Source organism: Megalopta genalis, unplaced genomic scaffold (assembly GCF_051020955.1).
Source record: "Megalopta genalis isolate 19385.01 unplaced genomic scaffold, iyMegGena1_principal scaffold0057, whole genome shotgun sequence".
Taxonomy (NCBI): Eukaryota; Metazoa; Arthropoda; class Insecta; order Hymenoptera; family Halictidae; genus Megalopta; species Megalopta genalis.
In genome coordinates, this window is record NW_027476126.1 from 267,501 (window position 1) to 287,500 (window position 20,000).

A 20,000-nucleotide genomic window follows, 5' to 3' on the forward strand; every position below is an offset into this window, starting at 1 on the left:
GATAAGGATTGGCTCTGAGGAGCGGGGCGTGTCGGGCTTGGTCGGGAAGCGGGTCTGGCTGACGTGCCGGGCCTGGGCGAGGTGAACGGCTCTCGTGGCTGGGATCCGAGCTCGGTCCCGTGCCTTGGCCTCCCGCGGGACGGTGATGCGTAATATAGACCTCTTGTTAGGTCCATTAGCCTCTCCCGTCCTAGTCGCACAGGTACCTCCTCGTGGTTCCCGACGGTAACGTGATGTATTGTTTGGACCTGTCCATTCAGTGCATTGCGGCTAAATTCTGTGCGACACGACGTGCCGGTCTGACTGGGGTAGCGGGGTCAGGGCATGTCGAACCGAACATCTTCGTTCGCCATGTCGTCTGGAAACCCTACCCAAGGCCAATCTCACGTCCGACCCTTAGGCAAGGTCACGTGGCGCCGGAAAAAGGACCATTTGTATGCCTGGTCCGAGCTAACGAGATGGCCGATCCATTGGCGTAAGCCGTATGGACTCGCGGGGTTTGCAGCCCTCCGAGTTCATGCCCTTCGGGGCAAATATATATTGCACCAAAACATAAGACAACAAGCCTCGGACGCTGTCGGTCCCAAGCAGTGGCGACAGCAAGGGTGGATTCCCTTCCCCAGCGAGCAAATAGCTCGTTGGGTTCAAACGACGACGACCATGCTGTTCAAAAGGCTCTCGATTTAGACAATACGTTTTTATGCCCGAGTTGTAGGACCGATCTGAGCGCTCGTACCGCTGCCAGCGCCGCCCAACACAAAAGGCGATGTAATGCGCCTCCTCCGCAGGCCGATGGTTATACGTGTGAGACCTGTAAAAATACGTATGAGACATACGCCGGATTACGCCAACATCAACGGAGGACTCACATCGAGAACTACAATACCGCCGATCTCGATCTCCACAATAAACGCCTCGCTTCTTCGAGGGCTCAATATACCGATGATGAGATCAGAGCAATAGCCCACGATGAAATAGATATTACTAAAAATGCAAAGTTATTAGGAAAAGAAATAATTAAAATTCTATCAGAAAAATCCGGCCGCTCTTTTGACGGTATTAAAAAATTAAGACAAAAAGAAAAATACAAATCATACCTCAGTGAAGCCCTCGACGAGGCGGGCCAGACCAATATCTTGAGTACCTGCCCGTTGGTGCCGCGGGTGCTGCTAACCAGATGTGACGATCCTCGCGCGCGCGGAGACATCGACACACGCGAAGCGACATCATCTCCGCACAGTACAACTATACCTGATGATATACGCAACATCCTGGCTGAACTTAAAGTACAAGTAGGCCATCACATGGCAGAAATTATTGAAAATGCCCTGTCTAACACACCTTCTGAAGGCACTATGTTAATGATGGACCAATACATAGAAAACTTAACATCATATGTTGCTTCGCTCGCTGATGAAACCGATGAATACAATGAAAATAGTAACTCAGTAGATAAAACCCATAAAACTAGTAACAAGAAAAATAAATATAATAAAAGCAATAAACAAAATAAAAATAATAAATACAATAAAAACAATACAAGCAACAACAGAGTTATAAATACAATAGACGATAAAAATAATAAAAATAAATTAAATAACTATCAGAACGAAAACAAGAATAAAAATAACAGTAAAAAGAACAAGCATAGCAATAAATGCAATGAAAGTAATAAAAGAAAAGGCAACCGCGCTAAAAGGATAGCGACTGATTACGCCAGATTCCAAAAACTCTATAACAAAAACCCAACCCAACTGGCTGAGCATATAATTACCGGAAACCCACTCAACATTACAGAATCTCCGACGATAGAATCATTTGAAGAATATTATTCTAAACTATTTGAACACAAGGATGTCGAATGGAAACCTCAGAAGCAAAAAACAGATACCAATAGTAATATCAACCTTTCAAATCCGATATCACCGACCGAGATACACGAGCAACTTACCAGGATGAAACAATCCGCTCCAGGCACCGACGGAATTGATCGATCGACTCTTAGGCAAATGCCACGCAAGGAGCTGTGTGCACTATTGAATATTGTATGGGGAATGAAGACGTTACCCTCTGTGCTAAGATCGAACAGAACAACACTGTTACCTAAATCCGGCGACTTGATGGACCCAAAACAATGGCGGCCCATAACCATCTCAAGTCATATACTGCGCCTACTAAATAAAATCATCGTGTCGCGCCTTGAGAATGAAATACCTCTGTTTCACACGCAAAGAGGCTTCACGAGAACCGACGGGATAATGGCTAATAGTACCATCCTACAAACACTAATTAAATTAAGCCGCGAAAAATCGAAACCTTTCACTATACTATCTATAGATTTAGCTAAAGCATTTGACTCTGTTAACATCATTTCAATAATAGACGCACTAATCAGAAAAAACGTAGACGCTCATACAATAGAATACATCGAAAACAATTATAACGACATAACCACAATACTCGAATGCCACGGATCCCGATCCAATCCTATACCTATAAAACGCGGCGTGAAGCAGGGTGATCCCATGTCCGGTTTCCTATTTAATTTAGTGCTAGACCAGCTCATGATACAACTTAATGAGTGTGAGGGTGTTGATGTGGGAGGCACCAGGATACGGGCATTAGCTTTTGCCGATGACATCGTGATGGTGGCTCCCACTCCCAGTGCGATGCGAAGTAATATCCGGATCGTCGAGAAATTCTTCCACAAACACGGGCTGCAAGTGAACCCATCTAAATGCGCCATCTTACAGAATCTACGCGTCCCTGGAACGAAAAGGCTCGTAGTTGATACGCGGCCCAAACTGCAGATTAATAAAAGCCCGATCCCAACATTGGGTGTCGCGTCACAATTTAAATACCTCGGCCATGTATATAGATACCGCGGTGCTATCTCTCCATCTCCATCAAAGCTTGAAGGCATGCTCAAAAATCTTAAAACTAGTCCTTTAAAACCATGGCAGAAACTGAACATACTGCACAGGTACCTCATTCCTCGTCTTCACCATAGTCTGCAAACAATGGACATAAACAAAAAAAAATTAAAGTACATAGATAATTGCATAATAAAATTTGTAAAAAATATACTACACTTACCAACTACCACACCAACTCCATATATACATGCTCCTTTAAGCAGCGGTGGACTAGGCATTCCATCGCTTACAATCCACATTGCCGCTATGTACTTACGCCGATTGGAGCGCTTGAGAGCCCGTGGCGACAGCGAGATACAGTGCGTTATGGAATCTTCGATAGTCCAACATATAATGCGAAAGCTCAACAATATCCTTGGGAGCATCGCGACACCATCTAAACAAATGATTCGTAAACATTGGTCCGAGCAACTCCATCGCTCCGCGCTAGGCTCTGGTCTCGCCCTGATGACCCCAGGCGTATCTTCGTGGATATACAACCCACCTAATTTCTGGAAGGGTCGAGACTATATCGGAGCAATCAACCTAAGGATTGGGTTACTCCCCACCAAGGGAGCCCCCTATATGAAAGATACCGATTGCCGCAATCCATCCTGCGCAGGGACACGCGAATCCTTATACCACATATTACAGCGATGTCCGGTTACGCATTATACACGCATCAATAGACATGACAATGTGAACAAAATAATCAAAACTGCAATCGAAAAAACAAAAACCAAGATAGAACAAATTCCCCGTTTTACTACCAAAGAAAATAGATACGTACCAGACTTGATAACAATAGACAATGATACCGCATATGTAATCGAAACTACAGTAGCCTACGAGACTAAACAGACATCACTGTTAAATGCGTACAATATCAAAAAGGACAAATACAGTACACCGGATCTAGTCGAAAAGATTAAAAATACGTACCGCGTGTCTCATGTGAAAGTAATGCCGCTCGTGGTTGGCGCTCGTGGTTGTTGGCTTGATTCCAACGATGATATAACCAGAGAGTTTGGTTTATCACACAGGCTGAAACAAATTATTTGCACTACCGCCCTACAATGGGGTGTATCTATCCACCGGCAATTCATGAGCTCTGTGTGGAGGAGGCCGCGACATAACATCCGCGTGCATTGACGGGTTATACTCGGAACCGTTCTGTACATCATCGCGCAAATAAAATCAATTCCTACATTAAAAAAAAAAAAAAAAAAAAAAAAAAAAAAAATAAATAAATAAATAAATAATATATAAAATATTGATTTTTTTGTTATATTAATCCATTATTATAAATTGTTGTATTAATCCTTTAAAAAAAAAATTATTTCTTTAGTTTTATTTACATCGCGTCACTAATTACTACGCCTTTTGAATAGCGTCGATTTATCATATAAATGGTATGCCTACCAGCGGGCCGCAAGAAAAATACACTGGAAATATTGTTGCGAAATACAACTCGCCTAACAAATGTTATAGCCAAATGCCTCGTCATCTAATTAGTGACGCGCATGAATGGATTAACGAGATTCCCATCTGTCCCTATCTCCGGGTCTCCAAAGTCCAACCCCGCCTCCACGCGGCGGAGACCGGGCAACGCAAGTCTGTATTTGCGGCAAAAAAGGGCTATGGCACCCGCCCTGCCAGTCCCATCCTTCCCCATCACAGATTCCTCCCCATCACGGTTTTGTGGAGCTGAACGGCCGCGGTGCTTGCGTGAGGTGCTTGACACCCGCTACCGTAGCTGGCGAAGCTCCGCTACGCCAACAGCAACATGCCTATCTTCGCTAGACGGGCACCAACCATGTGCAGCCGCCTAGTTACGCCAATAGGCAAAGAATAACCAACACACGCCACCCTAGCACGCTGCATAATTATTGCTGACGTGTAGAAGAAAGGGGGTGAATACATGTGGCAGAGTGCCGTCACTGCGGAGGGCGGTGGCGGGCACCCGCTGCCGCGGTCAAGCGGCAAAGCAAAACCCTCCTAATAACCTTCTATACACAGTTGGAGTAGGTAGCACAGCCTACCCAACTCAAAACAAACTTGAAAACTCCTTACACGGACAAGGAGTCAAGACTGGGTCTTCCGTACCCAGCCTAATGAACGATGAGCGAAGGCGGCGATTTACCCACGTTCGGACCCCTCGTAGGTGTTCCGTCGGGGGGTAGGTACTAAAGTTTTGTGTATGCCAACATGGCGAGGAAACATATCTGCGCCACCTCCGCGGTGGCCGGATTCGCAATAATTGTCCCTATCTCCGCCCCCCCGTGGTTCGTACCTTGTCGTGGTGGGGGGGCTTGCGAGCCTTGATGATCCTCAGGGCTGTGCCGGCGGGAACTTGATTCCCTGGCAGGTCTAACCTAGCCGGAGTGGCCTGAGGTGAGAGGCCAGACTAAAATTGAACCTCATACCGTAAGCCCGTGGTCATGTTTTACGGGCCCGGGGGTCTTGCCTTAACCGGCCGGACCGCGAGGATGACAACCTCTCTAAAAAATCCCTAACCCTAAGCAGAGGTGCGCGGTGATGGGGTACGCACTGGTCGATGGCATTAGTGCGTGGTCAGCGGGTGCGCTGGCCGTTAGCGGCCAACCTCTGGATACCTGGCGCCACCAGTTGTATTTTAGCCTTACCTGGGTGCAGGGGGCTCCGCCCAGGTGGACAAATTTTTCCGCCATACTCGTGGGAACATTATGGATCCGAAACGTGAAAAATTAATGGGGGGTGTCGTTGGGGAAAAAGGGGATGATGAGCCGGGGACGCATGGCTCGATCACGGGTGGTGATAGTGTGAAGAGTCAGGGTTTGGTGAGGCAGGGCAGTAGAAGTGGTAGTTTGAGAAAAAGGAAAGTTGATGGTTCGAATGCGTCGGAAGAAGAGGATAAAAGTGTGAGATCGAATGTTAGTATAAGCGGTATGAATGTGCGTGAAATGGATATTAGCATGACAGAAGCTGAGGGTAATGACATGCTATGTATGAGAAAGATTGGTGAGAAAGTGAGGAAATGTGTATTTAATGACTCTAATCGTGTATCTAAAGTAGTGAGTGAGTATATTTTAAACTGTGTTGGTGAGTATGAAGAGTGTATGATGCGATTGATTTGTGAGAATGAGAGATTGAAAGGTAAATTGGAAGAATGTGAGAAACGTGTGTGTATGCCTGCTAGCCCGGGCAGAACGTATGCGAGTGCTGCCAGAATGGGTTTGGGCGTTGGAGTGGGTGTGGGTGTTGGAGCGGGTGTGGATGTTGGTAGAATGAGGGGTGATAAAATGAGTAGAGTGGATGAGAAGAAGGATAGGAAGTATGCTGTCATTGTAAAGCCTAAAGATGACAAGGTCACAATGACAAGTGAGCAGGTGAAAGAGAGAGTGATTAATGAGATAAGTAAGGATTTGAATGTGCGAGTGAGAGCTGTCAGAAAGATAAGGAGTGGTGGACTAGCGATTGAGACTGCTAGTTTGAATGAATTAAATAAAATTAAAGGTTGCGAGAAATTTAATGAGGTTGGTTTGAAAGTTGAAATACCAAGGAAAATTGGACCAAAGATAATTGTTTTTGATGTGCCGAATGAAATGAATGAGAAAGAATTTTTGAATGAATTGTATGAAAAGAATTTGAAGGAATGTGTGAGTGAAAATGAATTTAATGAGCGAGTGCGAATAGTGAGTAGGAGAAGTAGGAAGGATGCGAGTGTTGGGAATGTTATTGTTGAATTGAATGTTAGGATGTTGAGTGTGTTGACTGGTGAAGAGAGAATTTATATAAGATGGAAATCTTGTAAATTTAAAGAATATGTGAGTGTTTTGAGATGTTTTAAATGTAGTGGCTTTGGCCATGTTGCGAAAGAGTGTAAAGAAAAAGACAATTTATGTCAAAAATGTTGTGAGAAAGGTCATGTGAGGATTAATTGTGTGAGAGATGGATTTGTGTGTAGAAACTGTAGAATGAAAGGTAACAAATGCGATCATTCGGTTATGTCTGAGGAATGCCCAGAATATAAACGTATTGTAGAGAGAGAGCGAATGAGGATTAGCAATGAATAAGTGCAAGTTAAGTATGATTCAGTGTAATTGTCAGCGGGCGTATACGGTTATGTGTGATCTGGGAGTGGTTATGGGCGAAAAAAGAATTAGTGTGGCAATGTTGCAGGAGCCGTATATGGCTGTTGATGGGAATGTTAGAGGATTACCAGGCTGTATGAAAGTATTTGTGAATGAAGGTGAGCGAATTGGAGCGGTTGTTGTTGTGAATGATGTATGTATAGAAGCGGTGCGTGTGAGTGAGTGTACAGATGAGTGTGGTGTGTGTGTGTGGCTGAAAGGAGACTTTGGTGAGTTGTATGTTGTGTCCATGTATTTCAGATTTGGTCGGGATATTGAGGATTATCTTAGATACATGGATAAATTGTGTGAATGTTTATGTGGTAAGAGAATCATTTTTGGTATGGATGCGAATGCGGTGTCTCCTTTATGGTATAGTAAGGGAGGTGGCCGCTCAAGAGAAAATGTAATACGTGGACGTGAATTGGAAGATTGGATTATTGCGAATGGTATGCAGGTGTTAAATGAGCCGAGTGAATGGTATACGTTCTCTGGTCCGAATGGACAGAGTGATATTGATGTGACAATAGTGAGTGATTCTTGTGCTGGATGTCAGTTTGAATGGAAAGTAGAGTGTGAGTGGGGAATAAGTGACCATAATGTTATAAGTGTTGATATGATATTTGATAAAGAGTGTGTGGAAATTTTGTATGCTGAGAAAAGATGGTTTTGTAAAAATGTTGATTGGGATGAATATGTGGATGAGTTGAGATGTAGTGCGGTAGTGGGTGAGCTTGATGTGCGGAAAAGTGCGGATGAGTTAGCGGTTGAAATGGTACGTTTGATTCAAGATGTGAATGATAAATGCTTGAAAGTATGTAAAAGATCGAATAAGAAAAAGAATGCATGGTGGACAAGAGAGTTAGAGAAAATGAAGAAGAACGTACGGAATAAACGGAAGAAAATGCAGAATGCTAGGCGGCGAGGAGAAAATGTGTGTGAAAGAGCACTAGAATATAAAAGATGTTTAAGTGAGTATAAGAAAGAGATGTGTAGAGTGAAAGAGGATTATTGGAAGAACTTTGTGAGTAAAAGTAGTAATGAGGACCCATGGGGTCCTGTTTACAGAGTATGTAGAGGGAAATATCGGAGTGAATGTTTAAATACGATGAATGTGAATGGAAGAATGACGAAAACATGGAATGAAAGTGTGAATGTGATATTGGATCGCTTGTTTCCGGCTTCGGAAATGGATGATGTGAATGATGGATCGAATGATGAAAATGAAGTAATAAATGAAGAAGTGAATGATAATATAAATGAAGTAAATACTAAAAGTTTTAAATGGCATGAATTAAAAGAAGCGATTAGTGAAATGAGGTTGGGTAAGGCGCCAGGAATGGATGGTGTGAGTGCTGAGATGATGAGGAATGTAGGACGAGCGATTCCGGAATATTTGAAGAGTATGTATGATGAGTGTTTGAGAGCGAATACCTTTCCGAGCGAATGGAAGAAAGCACGGGTGATTATATTGCTGAAGTCTCCTGATAAGGTTAAGTCTGATCCAGGGTCGTATAGGCCGATTTGTTTATTGTCTGTTTTAGGGAAAATCCTGGAGAAGATGATGATCAGAAGGCTTGAGCGTAAGATGGATGGTAGAATGTGTGATGTGCAACAGGGATTTATGAAAGGTAAATCTACGGAGACTGCATGGTTGAAAGTTAAGGAGTATGTTTCTCGGAGTGAATGTAAGTATGTATTAGGGATATTTGTTGATTTTAAAGGAGCGTTTGATAATTTAGAATGGTGTAGAGTGATTGAGAAATTGAGTGAGATTGAATGTGATGAGATTGATTTATGGAAAGATTATTTTAGGGACCGAATGGTTTGTATGACTGGAGTAAATGACATTGTTTGGAAGCGTGTAGTGCGTGGCTGTCCGCAAGGATCTATAGCAGGGCCGTTTATTTGGAATTTAATGATGAATGATCTGCTTGTGGATCTAAGTGCGACGGGGTGTAAATGTGTTGCATATGCGGATGATTTGTTTTTAATGATTGAAGGGCGAAACCGAGTGGAACTGGAGAGAAAGGGAACTGAATGGATGAGAATTGTGTGTCAATGGGGAGATAGAGTGGGAGTGAGTGTTTCTGAATCTAAGAGTGTGATGTTGATGATGAAAGGAAATTTGGCAATGACTAGAAGTCCGAATGTACGTATGAAGGATAGAGGTATGAAAAGAGTTGAATGTGTGAAGTATTTGGGTGTTTGGATGAGCGAGAGACTGCAATTTGGGGTACATTTGAGGAGTTTGAAAGACAAAATTACTGGAGTGGTTGGACAAATGAGTAGAGTAATGAGGCGAGAATGGGGAATGAGAAAGAAGGGTATGCGTGTAATTTATAGAGGTTTGTTTGAAGCATGTGTGATGTATGGTGCTAGTGTATGGTGTGAAAGTATGAAGTTTCAGTATGCTAGAGATATTATGAATAGATGTCAGCGAATAGTGTTGTATGCTTGTCTAAATGTGTGTAGAACCGTTTCGACGGATGCAATGCAGGTCCTAATGGGTACCCCCCCCTGGGACCTGGAATGCAGTAAAAGAGGCATGATTTGGCGATGGAAGCATGGTGTGAGTGTTGGTGAAAATGAGATTGTTAATGATGAGGAAATGGATGGAATGGAGGAACGGGAGGGAGTGAGGCTTATAAATGAGAGAATGATAGAGGTATGGCAGCGTAGATGGCATGAGAGTGGAAAAGGACGTGTGACGTATGAATATATTAAGAATGTTTGTTTTGCTTTGAGAACGATTGTATTTGAGCCTAGTTTGTATGTATGTTTTCTGATGACTGGACATGGAAGCATGAATGACTTTTTATGGAAGCGTGGGTTAAGTGAAACTAGGATGTGTGGATGTGGTAGAGCACATGAGGATTGGAAGCATGTGTTAGTTGAGTGTGAATGGTACAATGATATCCGAAATTTGAATGATTGTGGTGTGATAGTATGTGAAGATGGAGGTGTGAGTGTTGGGCGTGTGGTGGAGAATAAGGCGACGTATGAGTGTTTTAGTATGTTAGCGAAGAGTATATTTGTGAGAAGACGAGAGAGAATGAGTGAAAGAGCGAATGTCGTGTAAGCCTGGTGTCCAGAGGCGCAGGGGGGTACCCTTGCCGGATGAAAGGTTGGCTGGATACGGCTTGCCGGGTCCGGTTGGCCGATTCCTGCAAGGGCCTTTGGAGCGTAGCGACTCCACGCACTTGAAGCGCTGGTTCACCAGTACCGGAAGTGTAGGCTTCCAAACTGGTAGTAGCTAACGCTACGGAAGATCCAACCAGTGATCTTGACTGGTACCGCGGGGACCGGGAGCCCCTGAGGAGTGCCTCAGCCCGGTCATGGGTAGGACCATCGCGGGGGCAGTGGTAAGGCCAAATGCTGGTCAGAGACCCCTTTTTCCAGGGTCTCGGCGGGTGAGCTGCGCATTGTTCAGCTCGGGCACCGTCCTGCAGAGACGGTAGAGTGTGGAAAGTCACTCGGCACCACCGGTTGTCTGCTCTCAGGCCCTGCAGCCTGGGAGTGTACCGGTAGTTCCCGCATGAGCGGGAGTGCGCTGATTGGGCGTATCCCAATCCCGCGCCCATGGGGGCCGTGTGGGTAAGCCTTTGGGTTGGTACTGCACGTAAAATCACTAGAGACTAACTGTCCCTATCTCCGGTCTCCAAAGTCCAACCCCGCCTCCACGCGGCGGAGACCGGGCAACGCAAGTCTGTATTTGCGGCAAAAAGGGCTATGGCACCCGCCCTGCCTAGTCCCATCCTTCCCCATCACAGATTCCCCCCCATCACGGTTTTGTGGAGCTGAACGGCCGCGGTGCTTGCGTGAGGTGCTTGACACCCGCTACCGTAGCTGGCGAAGCTCCGCTACGCCAACAGCAACATGCCTATCTTCGCTAGACGGGCACCAACCATGTGCAGCCGCCTAGTTACGCCAATAGGCAAAGAATAACCAACACACGCCACCCTAGCACGCTGCATAATCATTGCTGACGTGTAGAAGAAAGGGGGTGAATACATGTGGCAGAGTGCCGTCACTGCGGAGGGCGGTGGCGGGCACCCGCTGCCGCGGTCAAGCGGCAAAGCAAAACCCTCCTAATAACCTTTTATACACAGTTGGAGTAGGTAGCACAGCCTACCCAACTCAAAACAAACTTGAAAACTCCTTACACGGACAAGGAGTCAAGACTGGGTCTTCCGTACCCAGCCTAATGAACGTTGAACGAAGGCGGCGATTTACCCACGTTCGGACCCCTCGTAGGTGTTCCGTCGGGGGGTAGGTATTAAAGTTTTTGTGTATGCCAACATGGCGAGGAAACATATCTGCGCCACCTCCGCGGTGGCCAGATTCGCAATAATTGTCCCTATCTCCCGGCGGTGGCGGTCTGTGGCCACCCAGGGCGGGAGATAACCCCCGAACTAGCCCTCGCGTAGGAGGGTTGATCGGCCGAGTCGATGGGTGTATCGGCGATGAAGGCATTAGAGACCGTCAGTGCGTCGTACATGTAGTACTTCGCATAATGGCGAGGCCCTGATTTAGCATACGGGCTGTGGCGTGTTCTTTGTACAGCACTGTATGTGCTGTATGACTTCCGACTGGGGAACTGTTGTCACTCGTGGCATCAGTTCCCCAGTTTACGTTAAACCGTTTTTCAGACCGTTTTTCGTGGGCGGAACACGCCACTAGACAACACTCCGCTGGGCTCAGGAATACATGGGATGCAATCAATCCCCTGGGCAACCCAGGCCGCAAGGGGCAAACGTGCCCTAGCCACACTTGAGCCTCCACGAAAAAGGTACCGCTGGATAGCTCGTGTTCTTAAATACGCAGCGAACTGAACGAAGTGTGGTGGAGAGGAAGAGGCAGCCTCTCCGACTGCTGTCTCCCACGTGTTTGCCGTGCGTGGCGACCCTTGTCGTCGGAAAAGAGGATCCTGGGATCTGAGGGGGCCCTCTCCTGCGGGGGAGACGTCCCCAACACGTACCTTTGGCCTCTGCTTCGGCTAGATGGGCGGCTGGACGAGAAAAGCAGCCCTGGTCCAGTCAATCGGCTTGGAACGACCACACGCTTCGGGCAAGTGGGTTCTGCTGGGCGAGGACGCGGGCTGGGTAAGGAAACCGACCCAGCCAGCAGACTATATTCGGTGCGTAGCCCTAACCCAGCCTTTGGCGGGTTCCAAATTGTGTGGGTCGGTGGTGGCCGGGGAGCGCACTGGATGAAAGACCAAGACACATTATGGGTCTTAATAAAATTAATGAACAAAAAACTAAGCGTCCAAAGACGACGGGTCCAGCTCCTACTCGGAGTGAAGCCGTCGCCGCAGACGCGGGAACTGCAAATGCAGCTGTCAGTCCCCCCGCGTCTGTGAGAAAGACAAGATCCGGGAAGGTGATTAATATCGCCAATCCTCGTGTGATCTTGCAAAGATGTGTGACTCCCACGCGAGCGGTCTCGGTGAAAACCGAGCCCACGGTAGAAGGTACGCCGGACACCGGTAACGTGGAAGTAATCGAACGAGTCGGAGACACGTCACTCGTGAAGGTGCAGTCGGCACCCGAGCGTGTCGAGGACCCTACTGGTGACGGTTGGCAAACCGTCACCAAAAAGTCAAAGCGAGCCAAGCCGGGCGCACCCACCGGCAAGGCCGCAGTAAACCGGGCCAGGAGACCGAAGGGGACGTTCTCCGGGCAGAAGGTACGGCCTCTCGATCTCGTAAGAGACGAAGCCTTTAGGCGAGTGTCCGAAATACGGACCTTTTGCTCTCGACCTGAGTCGAAAGTCAATAAGGAGTCCGGGTCAAAGATACTCGCCGAGGTTGAGGCACTCAACGAGCTGGTCCAGGAGCTTATTCAACGGAATAGCTTCGTCGAAGGGCAGCTCGCCGCGGTCAGGGCGGACCTAAAAGCGCGTCCTGCCGTAATGAGTGCGATGCGACCTGGGCCGTCCAAGGGAACTCTCCCGAAGACGGCCTGCAACGCCGCGCAGTCGACTTACGCCCATGTGAACAAAGTCGACTGCAAAGGAGCTTCTCCGGAAGCGGGGAGACGGCCACAATCGCAGCATGTGGTAAAAATCTTCCCGCCGAAGGAAAAAGGACAGAGCAGCGAAATTACGAAGGTTACTGTTCTGTCCCTCATTAAACCAGCGAAGGAGGCGATCCGAGTAAAGTCGGTCCGACGCATCCACTCCGGTGGCATCGTCGTCGAGACCGACCGAAAGGAGGACCTGCAAGCCTTCGTTGGCAACAAGAAGCTCCGGAGCGCGGGTCTGTCCGTCTCCTTACCTACCAAGCGGGACCCCGAGGTTTTAGTTTACGATGTCCCGCGTCGGATGGGTAAGGACGAAATTGCCTCCAGTATTTGGAGGCAAAATCTCTGCGATGCGAACCAGAAGGATGTGCCTTCGGGAATTCGGGTCAGCCGCATGGCTGGCAAGACCCCGGAGACAGCCAACTGGGTCGTTGCCGTCAGTCCGCAGAATCTTCAGCGGCTGAAGCAGAGGGGTAGCCGAGTTTACCTTGGATGGAACTCCTGTCGTGTACGGGATTTCGTCCAGGTGCTTCGGTGCTACCGTTGTCAACGCTTCGGGCATACCTCGAAGCGTTGTAAATTCAAGGAGGACGTGTGCGGTCACTGCTCCCAAAAGGGGCATACCTTCACGCTCTGTAGCAAGAAGAGTGAACCTCCGGTCTGCTCTAATTGCAAGGACAGAGGGTGGGCTAGTGCACACAAGTCGCGGGACCCAGCTTGCGCTTCCTATCAGGCGGCGCTAGCTTTGGAGTCGTCCCGTGTCCGACTTGAGTGACGGGCAGACGTGGACTTGTCCACTCCGCCATTCGAACGGCATGCTGGGCGGACCCCTCGGGGTTCGTCCCCTCGGGCCAGGCTGAAGCCCCTCTTGCGGAGATAAATTGACTTTAACACTACTCCGTCAAGAGTGCCTGGATTGGGTTGGACTCGAGGTGGCAGCGGGAGTAGCACGTTGTCTTCCCCTGTCACGATAACGAACGAGGGTAGAGCCAGACCATCGGCACGCGTCGAGAGAGCGGCTAGTATAGTCCACATAGGACCCAGGCATAGCCCATCTTTAGACTCACAACGACGACACTAACTGTCCCTATCTCCCCCCCGTGGTTCGTACCTTGTTGTGGTGGGGGGGCTTGCGAGCCTTGATGATCCTCAGGGCTGTGCCGGCGGGGAACTTGATTCCCTGGCAGGTCTAACCTAGCCGGAGTGGCCTGAGGTGAGAGGCCAGACTAAAATTGAACCTCATACCGTAAGCCCGTGGTCATGTTTTACGGGCCCGGGGGTCTTGCCTTAACCGGCCGGACCGCGAGGATGACAACCTCTCTAAAAAATCCCTAACCCTAAGCAGAGGTGCGCGGTGATGGGGTACGCACTGGTCGATGGCATTAGTGCGTGGTCAGCGGGTGCGCTGGCCGTTAGCGGCCAACCTCTGGATACCTGGCGCCACCAGTTGTATTTTAGCCTTACCTGGGTGCAGGGGGCTCCGCCCAGGTGGACAAATTTTTCCGCCATACTCGTGGGAACATTATGGATCCGAAACGTGAAAAATTAATGGGGGGTGTCGTTGGGGAGAAAGGGGATGATGAGCCGGGGACGCATGGCTCGATCACGGGTGGTGATAGTGTGAAGAGTCAGGGTTTGGTGAGGCAGGGCAGTAGAAGTGGTAGTTTGAGAAAAAGGAAAGTTGATGATTCGAATGCGTCGGAAGAAGAGGATAAAAGTGTGAGATCGAATGTTAGCATAAGCGGTATGAATGTGCGTGAAATGGATATTAGCATGACAGAAGCTGAGGGTAATGACATGCTATGTATGAGAAAGATTGGTGAGAAAGTGAGGAAATGTGTATTTAATGACTCTAATCGTGTATCTAAAGTAGTGAGTGAGTATATTTTAAACTGTGTTGGTGAGTATGAAGAGTGTATGATGCGATTGATTTGTGAGAATGAGAGATTGAAAGGTAAATTGGAAGAATGTGAGAAACGTGTGTGTATGCCTGCTAGCCCGGGCAGAACGTATGCGAGTGCTGCCAGAATGGGTTTGGGCGTTGGAGTGGGTGTGGGTGTTGGAGCGGGTGTGGATGTTGGTAGAATGAGGGGTGATAAAATGAGTAGAGTGGATGAGAAGAAGGACAGGAAGTATGCTGTCATTGTAAAGCCTAAAGATGACAAGGTCACAATGACAAGTGAGCAGGTGAAAGAGAGAGTGATTAATGAGATAAGTAAGGATTTGAATGTGCGAGTGAGAGCTGTCAGAAAGATAAGGAGTGGTGGACTAGCGATTGAGACTGCTAGTTTGAATGAATTAAATAAAATTAAAGGTTGCGAGAAATTTAATGAGGTTGGTTTGAAAGTTGAAATACCAAGGAAAATTGGACCAAAGATAATTGTTTTTGATGTGCCGAATGAAATGAATGAGAAAGAATTTTTGAATGAATTGTATGAAAAGAATTTGAAGGAATGTGTGAGTGAAAATGAATTTAATGAGCGAGTGCGAATAGTGAGTAGGAGAAGTAGGAAGGATGCGAGTGTTGGGAATGTTATTGTTGAATTGAATGTTAGGATGTTGAGTGTGTTGACTGGTGAAGAGAGAATTTATATAAGATGGAAATCTTGTAAATTTAAAGAATATGTGAGTGTTTTGAGATGTTTTAAATGTAGTGGCTTTGGCCATGTTGCGAAAGAGTGTAAAGAAAAAGACAATTTATGTCAAAAATGTTGTGAGAAAGGTCATGTGAGGATTAATTGTGTGAGAGATGGATTTGTGTGTAGAAACTGTAGAATGAAAGGTAACAAATGCGATCATTCGGTTATGTCTGAGGAATGCCCAGAATATAAACGTATTGTAGAGAGAGAGCGAATGAGGATTAGCAATGAATAAGTGCAAGTTAAGTATGATTCAGTGTAATTGTCAGCGGGCGTATACGGTTATGTGTGATCTGGGAGTGGTTATGGGCGAAAAAAGAATTAGTGTGGCAATGTTGCAGGAGCCGTATATGGCTGTTGATGGGAATGTTAGAGGATTACCAGGCTGTATGAAAGTATTTGTGAATGAAGGTGAGCGAATTGGAGCGGTTGTTGTTGTGAATGATGTATGTATAGAAGCGGTGCGTGTGAGTGAGTGTACAGATGAGTGTGGTGTGTGTGTGTGGCTGAAAGGAGACTTTGGTGAGTTGTATGTTGTGTCCATGTATTTCAGATTTGGTCGGGATATTGAGGATTATCTTAGATACATGGATAAATTGTGTGAATGTTTATGTGGTAAGAGAATCATTTTTGGTATGGATGCGAATGCGGTGTCTCCTTTATGGTATAGTAAGGGAGGTGGCCGCTCAAGAGAAAATGTAATACGTGGACGTGAATTGGAAGATTGGATTATTGCGAATGGTATGCAGGTGTTAAATGAGCCGAGTGAATGGTATACGTTCTCTGGTCCGAATGGACAGAGTGATATTGATGTGACAATAGTGAGTGATTCTTGTGCTGGATGTCAGTTTGAATGGAAAGTAGAGTGTGAGTGGGGAATAAGTGACCATAATGTTATAAGTGTTGATATGATATTTGATAAAGAGTGTGTGGAAATTTTGTATGCTGAGAAAAGATGGTTTTGTAAAAATGTTGATTGGGATGAATATGTGGATGAGTTGAGATGTAGTGCGGTAGTGGGTGAGCTTGATGTGCGGAAAAGTGCGGATGAGTTAGCGGTTGAAATGGTACGTTTGATTCAAGATGTGAATGATAAATGCTTGAAAGTATGTAAAAGATCGAATAAGAAAAAGAATGCATGGTGGACAAGAGAGTTAGAGAAAATGAAGAAGAACGTACGGAATAAACGGAAGAAAATGCAGAATGCTAGGCGGCGAGGAGAAAATGTGTGTGAAAGAGCACTAGAATATAAAAGATGTTTAAGTGAGTATAAGAAAGAGATGTGTAGAGTGAAAGAGGATTATTGGAAGAACTTTGTGAGTAAAAGTAGTAATGAGGACCCATGGGGTCCTGTTTACAGAGTATGTAGAGGGAAATATCGGAGTGAATGTTTAAATACGATGAATGTGAATGGAAGAATGACGAAAACATGGAATGAAAGTGTGAATGTGATATTGGATCGCTTGTTTCCGGCTTCGGAAATGGATGATGTGAATGATGGATCGAATGATGAAAATGAAGTAATAAATGAAGAAGTGAATGATAATATAAATGAAGTAAATACTAAAAGTTTTAAATGGCATGAATTAAAAGAAGCGATTAGTGAAATGAGGTTGGGTAAGGCGCCAGGAATGGATGGTGTGAGTGCTGAGATGATGAGGAATGTAGGACGAGCGATTCCGGAATATTTGAAGAGTATGTATGATGAGTGTTTGAGAGCGAATACCTTTCCGAGCGAATGGAAGAAAGCACGGGTGATTATATTGCTGAAGTCTCCTGATAAGGTTAAGTCTGATCCAGGGTCGTATAGGCCGATTTGTTTATTGTCTGTTTTAGGGAAAATCCTGGAGAAGATGATGATCAGAAGGCTTGAGCGTAAGATGGATGGTAGAATGTGTGATGTGCAACAGGGATTTATGAAAGGTAAATCTACGGAGACTGCATGGTTGAAAGTTAAGGAGTATGTTTCTCGGAGTGAATGTAAGTATGTATTAGGGATATTTGTTGATTTTAAAGGAGCGTTTGATAATTTAGAATGGTGTAGAGTGATTGAGAAATTGAGTGAGATTGAATGTGATGAGATTGATTTATGGAAAGATTATTTTAGGGACCGAATGGTTTGTATGACTGGAGTAAATGACATTGTTTGGAAGCGTGTAGTGCGTGGCTGTCCGCAAGGATCTATAGCAGGGCCGTTTATTTGGAATTTAATGATGAATGATCTGCTTGTGGATCTAAGTGCGACGGGGTGTAAATGTGTTGCATATGCGGATGATTTGTTTTTAATGATTGAAGGGCGAAACCGAGTGGAACTGGAGAGAAAGGGAACTGAATGGATGAGAATTGTGTGTCAATGGGGAGATAGAGTGGGAGTGAGTGTTTCTGAATCTAAGAGTGTGATGTTGATGATGAAAGGAAATTTGGCAATGACTAGAAGTCCGAATGTACGTATGAAGGATAGAGGTATGAAAAGAGTTGAATGTGTGAAGTATTTGGGTGTTTGGATGAGCGAGAGACTGCAATTTGGGGTACATTTGAGGAGTTTGAAAGACAAAATTACTGGAGTGGTTGGACAAATGAGTAGAGTAATGAGGCGAGAATGGGGAATGAGAAAGAAGGGTATGCGTGTAATTTATAGAGGTTTGTTTGAAGCATGTGTGATGTATGGTGCTAGTGTATGGTGTGAAAGTATGAAGTTTCAGTATGCTAGAGATATTATGAATAGATGTCAGCGAATAGTGTTGTATGCTTGTCTAAATGTGTGTAGAACCGTTTCGACGGATGCAATGCAGGTCCTAATGGGTACCCCCCCCCCTGGGACCTGGAATGCAGTAAAAGAGGCATGATTTGGCGATGGAAGCATGGTGTGAGTGTTGGTGAAAATGAGATTGTTAATGATGAGGAAATGGATGGAATGGAGGAACGGGAGGGAGTGAGGCTTATAAATGAGAGAATGATAGAGGTATGGCAGCGTAGATGGCATGAGAGTGGAAAAGGACGTGTGACGTATGAATATATTAAGAATGTTTGTTTTGCTTTGAGAACGATTGTATTTGAGCCTAGTTTGTATGTATGTTTTCTGATGACTGGACATGGAAGCATGAATGACTTTTTATGGAAGCGTGGGTTATGTGAAACTAGGATGTGCGGATGTGGTAGAGCACATGAGGATTGGAAGCATGTGTTAGTTGAGTGTGAATGGTACAATGATATCCGAAATTTGAATGATTGTGGTGTGATAGTATGTGAAGATGGAGGTGTGAGTGTTGAGCGTGTGGTGGAGAATAAGGCGACGTATGAGTGTTTTAGTATGTTAGCGAAGAGTATATTTGTGAGAAGACGAGAGAGAATGAGTGAAAGAGCGAATGTCGTGTAAGCCTGGTGTCCAGAGGCGCAGGGGGGTACCCTTGCCGGATGAAAGGTTGGCTGGATACGGCTTGCCGGGTCCAGTTGGCCGATTCCTGCAAGGGCCTTTGGAGCGTAGCGACTCCACGCACTCGAAGCGCTGGTTCACCAGTACCGGAAGTGTAGGCTTCCAAACTGGTAGTAGCTAACGCTACGGAAGATCCAACCAGTGATCTTGACTGGTACCGCGGGGACCGGGAGCCCCTGAGGAGTGCCTCAGCCCGGTCATGGGTAGGACCATCGCGGGGGCAGTGGTAAGGCCAAATGCTGGTCAGAGACCCCTTTTTCCAGGGTCTCGGCGGGTGAGCTGCGCATTGTTCAGCTCGGGCACCGTCCTGCAGAGACGGTAGAGTGTGGAAAGTCACTCGGCACCACCGGTTGTCTGCTCTCAGGCCCTGCAGCCTGGGAGTGTACCGGTAGTTCCCGCATGAGCGGGAGTGCGCTGATTGGGCGTATCCCAATCCCGCGCCCATGGGGGCCGTGTGGGTAAGCCTTTGGGTTGGTACTGCACGTAAAATCACTAGAGACTAACTGTCCCTATCTACTGGCGGTGGCGGTCTGTGGCCACCCAGGGCGGGAGATAACCCCCGAACTAGCCCTCGCGTAGGAGGGTTGATCGGCCGAGTCGATGGGTGTATCGGCGATGAAGGCATTAGAGACCGTCAGTGCGTCGTACATGTAGTACTTCGCATAATGGCGAGGCCCTGATTTAGCATACGGGCTGTGGCGTGTTCTTTGTACAGCACTGTATGTGCTGTATGACTTCCGACTGGGGAACTGTTGTCACTCGTGGCATCAGTTCCCCAGTTTACGTTAAACGGTTTTTCAGACCGTTTTTCGTGGGCGGAACACGCCACTAGACAACACTCCGCTGGGCTCAGGAATACATGGGATGCAATCAAT